The 8,738-nt window shown below is 34.6% G+C and overlaps 1 long non-coding RNA gene across 1 annotated transcript; it reads left to right on the forward strand.

Annotated features, from left to right (window-relative positions):
- The first annotated feature begins 625 nt into the window (after positions 1–625).
- On the forward strand, positions 626–3,780 carry LOC117113072. Its single transcript, XR_004446150.1, has 4 exons — positions 626–684; positions 1,197–1,247; positions 1,994–2,089; positions 2,952–3,780. It is a non-coding gene; the product is annotated as an uncharacterized LOC117113072 (long non-coding RNA).
- Positions 3,781–8,738: the final 4,958 nt, after the last annotated feature.

An 8,738-nucleotide genomic window follows, 5' to 3' on the forward strand; every position in this document is an offset into this window, starting at 1 on the left:
AGGCTGAAACAAGTTCATTATGTTTATTTAAGGTAGATAGTTTGGGATAACAAATTATGTAGTACTTTTTCATATGCACAGGTTGCATCCTGTCGATGATGCGTATATTATGGTTTGGTGTGTTTAGGAATGTTGTGCTAATTAATTCCACATTGTGTATTTAGCTGTCATTTGTGTTTGCTTAATTCTGTGTTGAGTCTATTGGTTGTTCTTGAAGGAGGCTTTGTGGTTGTTGTATCTAGTTGGTGGTTGTTGTATCTAGTTATAAATGCTTTTTCTGTTTAGCTACGTATATCTGGTTTGGTCTGGTTTGTCATTGTTTGTAACCATTGCCTGGTAATTGATGCATTGCTTGAGGCAATGTAATGGCCCAGATTTGTTGAAAAAAGAGCATTATATCAAATAAATAAAATTAGTAGATTCACAATCGAGAGAAGGGGTAGACAACTTATGGTTTGATCTGTTAAGTGTTATTGAGAAAGCGTATTTATATAAAGGGCCTACATAATAATTTACTCTACCCCTTCATACATTTTTGGTACACATCCTTTAAAATATATAAAGCAGGGTGTATTACTGTATTCTGTCTTCATGTATATTAACAATTACAACGTTAATATTTTTTATGTTTAGCAAACTTGGAGCAAAACACTACAGAAGCCTCACAGAGAGCTACAACTAATGGTATGTTATTGAGATAGCCTATTTATATAGAGGGCCTACATAATACTTTACCCCTTCATACATTTTTGGTACACATCCTTTACTAAAATATAAAAAGCAGCGTGTATTATTTTGTCTTCATATATATCAAAGATCTTATAAACACAAGATAGCGTTCTCCGGGATTTACGCGTGCAAATTCTGTAATAGGGCATGATTGGCGCCCTCTTGCTAAATTGGAAACTTTTGACCCTTGATCGCTCTGATCTAACCATACAGTACACCGCCTGTGAACAGCAGAACAGGAACCGTCTCAGATCCATGGCAACAGATAGGACGCCCTCTTCCAAAACTTATTACTTTTTCTCTTCGGTAATAGCGCATGAATGGCGCCCTCTTGCTAAATTGGAAACTTTTGAACCTTGACCGACGCTTCTATTTGTTATGCGTAAATCGCGGAGAACGCTATCTTGTGTTTATAAGATCTTTGATGTATATTAACAATTACAACGTTAATATTTTTAAATATTTAGCAAACCTTGAGCGAAGCACTGTAGAAGCCATACAGAGAGCTACAACTAATGGTACGTGAATGTTGTTGAAAAATGTATTACTCGTGACTGTCCATTGTATTACATGATATCTTGTTGAAAAAAATCGTGTCACTAAGAACATCCTAAAGGAGTGCACAAGCTTAGCGCTATAACTTAGTTGAGACATCAAGCAAACCGTAATCATTTTTTGATAAAATATATTTTCATTGTTATTAAAGACAATATGATCCTCCAGTCGGATTTGATTTTCTAACGTCGTTTAAAATGTATTTATATTTATTTACAGTTAGCACAAGACCTTAAAGATGTATTTTTCCTTGCAAATGTCAAAAAATCATAAATATAATTTTGAAATAAACTTGCTCATATTGCAATAACATACAAATTATTAACTTGTGCATAAAAATTATTGAATTTTAAAAAATGTGTACCCTGATTTTCAAACCAAAACATTATAATAAAAATAATAAAACACTTCCAGTGACTGGAAGTGTTTTTATCATTTTTTGCTGTAAACTGATGGGTAGACACTTTTTAATACACTAATTTCTGTATTTAATTTGATAACTTTTATGTTGGGCAACTTAATTTCAAAAAAATATTTTTATGATTTTTTTTGGTGTAGCATGGGACATACATCTTTAATAGTGGTGGACAAAATACCTGTAGCTGGGTTTGAACATGCGATTCCTCTAAACAGTGAGAGTTAACCACAGCATTTTATGTATTTGAGTACATATTACCATTACACAACATTTATTATGTGTCGAACACAGATTGGCGTCAACGTTTGGTGTTGCGACAAACAGGATCTTTCTGCTATAAGAGTAAGAAGTCTATTAAGATCTGTTCTAATGAACATGCATAAAACGGTAAGCAAATAATACACTACCAGTAGTGACGGACCGTCAAGCCAAGCAAGATATGTCGTGCATACCCTGGCTAAAACAAAATTAAAAAATATATAGTAGTACATTTTCTCCATTTCATTTAGCGATTCTTATAAAGCTTAATTCTACGAGTGGATTGCTACAGTTCATTGGAATAGCAACGTTTTTCAATGTTTGGCCTACTTTGGTATGGTATCGAGGATAAGTCACAGTCGGGTCTATCGCATCGTACTCTCAGCTGCTTAGAATTTACGCATGGCTGATTTTCAATACCAGCCATTTACGGATTCAAGGAATTGGTGAGAGGAGTAACTCAAAAAATAAAGAGATTTTAGATGATTTTTAACTACTTGAGCATGGGTTGTGGACGGGGACGCGACTGGGGATGGGCAAGTATTTTTTCCGGGGGAGGGGTGCATTCCCCTCGCACATCCAAGCATACCCTGCACTTACCGTACCGTCCACCACTGTACACTACGTTTAATAATTTAGTGGTGGCGCTAGTGGGGATCGAAGGGGCACTGGACCAGTCCATCATTTCGTCTGGAGACATTGCTTAGAAATGGCGTTAAGTGCTATTTTCGGAAATCTGCACATGCCCATTTATGCTTTAATTATGTCCAACATCAGGGGAGTTGACCCAGTTGTTACTGGGAAGATAAGCAAGTTAATGGTAGGAATATTATAACATGTAATGGGTAAAAACAATAAGCTATGTTGTGAGATTTTACCATTTGTTTCCACGTCGCCAAACATCACCCAAACTTTTGTAAGTGTAAGTTTAGTGTTAATCATTATTGTAGTGATCTTAATGCTATTCTGTTTAATTCTTTTTATAATACAGGCTGCACAACAATGCAATTTGCTCTTCAATGCTCTTCAACACCTATGTTAGAATTGGTTTGATCAATTGATTTGATCGTTCTTTAAATTATCAGCACTGCCACCGACCTTGGGCTATAGCAAGTTACTTACAGAATTAGATGGATTTTGTCAAACATCAAAATGGTAGTAATGAAAATGGATATTGAGGGCGTGCTGCTACAATCGTTTAACCGTTTCCCCCTTTAGAATCTATAGAACAGCCAGTGGATTATTAAACACAATATATTAAATGCACAACATACTTTTGTTTCTAATGTTATTAGCACTCCTCACAATGTAACTATACCATCATTCACACTGTATATATTTTTCTTATGCTCAAAACTTTCATTGTATTAGAACTCCAGTTGCAATAGGGCTATCTCTAGCCAGCTATTTGAACTATCGGGACAGTCCCGCTTGATCTTTCGTCTCCAGTTTTTAAACCTTACCTTCAAAATTATACATAAATAGATTAATTTATGCATCTGAAGTTGGACGATCTTAAAAAGATGGTTCTATTTTATTGAAATTTTATACTCAAAATAGCTCCAATTTTTTTAATGGTTCATTCAGTTTAAATACGCATAAAATTGGTCCGCTCTTTTAAAATGTGGGGGCACATAGTTTTAACTAAAAGGGGTCCCATTAATTAAAGCTTCGTCTACATTATCACATTTCATCAAAAAGGCATCACGTCGTTGTACCCATATATGGGCACATCGCATTTTTTTGTCACATGGAATAATAGACCTTTCCGGAGTGTCAATCAAACTTACCAACTGACTAATCAGAACAGCGCTAGGAATACGCGCGCGTCTTACAATCACACGTGTTGTCCCACAAACGCACGTGCCTGCGTATGTTTTAACCATAGAGCTATACAACTAGAGTGCTGACAAGATGGCGAAGCAATGCAAAGTTGTGTATGTGTACCATCCAAGATGGCTGCTGTAGGAAAGCGCCACCTTCAGGCTTAGTATACATATTATTACCATAAATAAGCCCTCTGACTGATTATTAAACTATCGTAGCCAAAAAGAGGCCAAGTAGAGCATCTTATTAAAAAATGTAAAAAGAATTAAAATCGTGTACATCACACCCATACACCGCAACGCTCGAGTTTCAAACATACGGGTAACCAGCTGTACTGAACTTTCTTTGTAAATTGAGGGCGCCATTGAAAATGATAATGCTTAGGCGAAATTTGATTGGCTGAATCTTTGGCAGCCATCTTGGATGGTACACACTCAGCTCTGCGTATTTCGAACATCGAATAAATTGCAGTTAGCGCTCTAGTATTCTTATTATATCTCTATGGTTTTAACACTGCTGTCTTGTGAGACCTTACCAACAATATCGAAGGGGCAGACTTAGAGGAAAGGTCCATTTGATAGACAAAGCTTAAGATGGTTGATATTATTCAGCTTATAAGCAAAAAACGGGTCCAATTTTATAAAAGGTGGTCTACATAAATTTGAATTTTATACTTTTATTTGTAAAATGGTTCACAGTATTTTAGTTTTCGTATTAAATAAGTCCAGTGGGTCAACATTAGTTAAATGTTAAGAGTGCTTAACTTTACAAAATAGTCCACACTTATTCAGTTTGTATGCATGAAATGCGTTTAATGGAGAAAAAGATGTGACACATATTTCAAATAGTGTATTGTAATTTAAAATAATTCTGGGTTTAAAAGTATGCACCCATATGGTACATACATATGTGTATATTAGTGTGTGTAAGCATGTTCGTGTACTTACACATGTACATACTTTATTTGTCGTTGATAGAATCAACCTTAAAATCATTTGTTGGCAATTTATAGGCCATTATAATATACGATTTTACCGTGATGTCACTAGCGAAAAAAGTAAAAAAGATGTGTAAATAACGCCTCGTAGAAAGAGAGTATCCACCGCGTGTAATCTTTGCGTGCATGCTGTAACCATGGCTTCTCTACAACACAGGCGTTCTTCGATCGTTCGTAAGCATTAGTTGACACTGGCCACAAGCGCACCAGTTTAAATTACCGAGCCTATTTTCCGCCTGCTTCTCATCGGTTTTTGAACGGTATTTATGTGCTTTGATTTCCACTTTATCTTTATATAATCTTTCTGATATAAAAAAAAAAAAGCCCATTGCCTTATGTTCGGTCTTTGCAAGCTTGTCCACATTATGCTAATATATTTCTGCTGAGCAAAAAACATGTGATTTTAAGTGGTTATCAAAAACACGTGTTTTTTCCCCCAGTAGAAATGAATTGATATGCATTGGCGGTTGTCAACAAACAAGTTACAGTCATGGTTACAGCATGCACACAAAAATCATACTCAGTGGTTACCCTACGCGGCGCGAACAAAAAATCATTTTGCTAATTCTCATTTAATGCTTTTTTTTTTTAATGTAATTACGTTTAATACAGTATATACGGTTTACAGATTGGCAGTTCACTTCTTGAATGACTAACTGTTTTTATAAAGGCGTTCATGTAATTTCATCTCAATATTTGTAATCGATTACGAGTACCTTTGTGTATTTTTGAACGAGTCACCACTCACTGAATTGAGTGTCATCGTTGTGAATGGTGAATATCAAATAAAGTAAAGTAAAATACTATCGTATTAGAAATTGAAATACATGGAATAGAGGTTTACTGTTATTGCTGGTTATCCTAAAAATAGAAAACAGTATGTTTGTATTAATGGTAACGCTATGGATAAGACCACAAGGTCTACACTTTTTATTTTCTTGAATTAATCCTTTGTAATTTTCCTTATGCTACAATTTTAATTCAAAATAAAGATTTGATAGTTCATCGACCAAAAGATAAGGAGCGAACATGTGTTTTTGAGTTAATAAATAAAGTTAAAGTTAAATCACCAAAGTTTTTTTTGTACTGTAGTTATTTATTTCTATGAATTGCTGACGTCTGGGTGGGTGGGTTTTGCAATTTTTAGTGCTGGCGGTGATGGTGTAACCCCATACTTCGGCTTGGGTGCTAGCTTGGTGTTTTATTGTTTTGTTTTGTTTTTTCCGGCTTTTTTCTTTGTGTTCTTGACTTCAATATTGTCTAGCGCATAGGGACCTCGTTTATTTGCGCTATATAAGTCCATCTATTATTATTATTATTATTATTATTACATTAAGCTTAGTATAGTAACCCACTACTGTAAAATTAAGCCACCTTAAAAATAATCAAAGAGTAGTTACCCAGGTAACGGTAGATTAATTAGAACGTGGGAAGCTGCAAACAATAAGAGTTTCAATGGAATCCACATTCTTCAGAAAAAAAAAACAAAAAACAAAAAACAAAAAAAAAACCTTACGAATTTGCTGTACCAACCTTTACCTAGTTGACCCTTCTTTCAATTTCAACGCATTAGTTTATATTAAACATTTAAAATACGGTAAGTAATATTACCATGCAAATGTACTACCTAAAAAGGCATTAACTTCATACACAAGAATCTGTACACTATCACAATACAGCCTGTACCTGAAACAAAAGTAGCCTATTTCCTATACGTTAAATATAACGGTTGAAACAAGTATAAGACTTCATGGTACAGTATAACAACTTTGATCAATAAATTAAATTGTCTAAATGCTGTGATTGTAATTTAATCTTTTTAAACATAACTTGCACATTCAGCTGGTAACAAATATAATAGGCCTATATAAAAATCATGGTTACGGTATTGTCCAGTTGGTACAACATTTTATGTAGTAGCAAAGATAATAAATAGCAGAAGATAGAGCAGATTTCCAATATAGTGGAACATCCGTTCCAAAGGCATTGTGGGTACACAGACAGCAATTTTACCCCATCCGCGTGGCGGAGCTATATAGCACAAATAAAGGAGCCGCTTTGGTTCGTTTGTTTCCTGTAGTTTCTCCACTTACAAATACGCGGAGCAGCTCATTCTTCTACTATTTAAGTTCTTTGGTAGTAGCCACAGGACACCTTGGTTTACTTATGCATTTTGATGGATGTTCTGCATCTGCACGAAGACAACTGTACATTCGATCAGGGACGCAGCCAGAATTTTAAAAAGGGGTGGGGGCGTCTTCCGAGGTACCTAGTGCCGAGCTGGGGTGGGTCTGGGAGGCCGCAAAGGATATCAATTTCTCTATTGACAGACGTCGTACACCTATGTTGATAAATTTTACTGTTATTAAAAAATATACATAAAATAAAGTTAATTGATTTTTTTAAAAATTCAGGAAAAAGAGTACAATATGCAGGTGGAAAACGGCGCGGCAAGCAGTTCTGCTAAAAAATGGATAAGCGCGCCTAATAAGATATTATTATTATTATTATTATTATTATTATTATTATTATTATTATTATTATTATTATTATTATTATTATTATTAGTATTATTATTATTATTATTATTATTATTATTATTATTATTATTATTATTATTATTATTATTAGTACGTTAAAAAGTGTGATCCTAGTAGAGAGTTTAATGTGTCTATTTGTGGATGTGTTTTTATTTCCAGCAAACCCAGCGAAGAGTTCCCTTTGTCTAACGTGGATATCAATGTTGGTATTCCAAACACCAAGGTATTTAAATCTAGTGATAATTCTGATCCATGTATTGATCTGTATTATGTGTTGAGGGTATAGGCCTTGTTCTTCCCAATTTCATATCATTGTCTCTGTTTTCGATGTATTTTTTAGTCTGTCAAATCTGAAGAGAGTATGGATATTTGTGTTTGTGTTCCTTTGACCAATTGTGTATGCAAAAAACAATGTCATCAGCAATCCTGCTTTTGGCATCTTTGTAAATTCCCCTCGAAGGAGCATAATTGAACCCTATTAGTTGCTTCACTGGAGGTAGAGAAAGGAATATCAAGTGTACCAGCTCCATTTACCTCTCATCTGTACTTGTATATTGCCATTGTTAAAGTTGGAAAGGTATGATTCATCCACAGCAAACACAGAACTTTCTTACAACGTTAGCGAACGTTGCAGTTAGGTATTGTAACGAAATAACGTCCACACAACGTTCCAGGAACATTCAAATCTTATGACGTATTAATGGTTCTACAAAATAACGTTTTCAACACTAAACTGTAACGTTAATATAATGTAATTATGATGTAATATTATTAGACGGGTCATTCCCTGCTTGTCTGAACCCTTGTTGTGTAGTGAACGGTTAACCTACTAGAGTTTGATTTCTTTATTATTATTTTCGTAATAATGAAATAGACATTCGGCGTACTGATATCAATATTGTGTAGTGTAAATTGGTGAATGTAGTTTGTCATGTGAACATAATTATGATATGGGTTTTACAGTGTTATTGTCAGCTCATTCACTGCATTAGTATAGAAGCAACAGCTGAAAGGCAACTTACACAATGTCCGGACCAGTCTCCAAACGTAAGCATAATTTGTAGGTTTACACCCTTTTTATAGATCATTATCAATCAGTGGGAATTTTGTATTTGAAAAGTTTCGAGGGTCGAATTTATGTAATGTCAAAAAGCGTAGGCCTAGTAGTGTAGTAATACCTAATCATTTACTCAATTGTTTATTATTTATTCAATGTGGAGCAAAGTGAACAATGCTGGAATTTTTGAGTGTTTGAATTTTTTACTTAGATGGTATTTGGAGGGTGTGTGCTTGTGAGGGTTCTTGGTATATTAAATGGCAAGAGGTGCTTGTGTCTTTCAGACTGTAACTATGTGTTGCTAAAGGTAATTAATAATTTGAAATGTCTTTTTCAAGACTGCGATCATATATATAT

Source organism: Anneissia japonica, unplaced genomic scaffold, assembly GCF_011630105.1.
Source record: "Anneissia japonica isolate Jap-2015-1 unplaced genomic scaffold, ASM1163010v1 scaffold113980_len15843_cov101, whole genome shotgun sequence".
Taxonomy (NCBI): Eukaryota; Metazoa; Echinodermata; class Crinoidea; order Comatulida; family Comatulidae; genus Anneissia; species Anneissia japonica.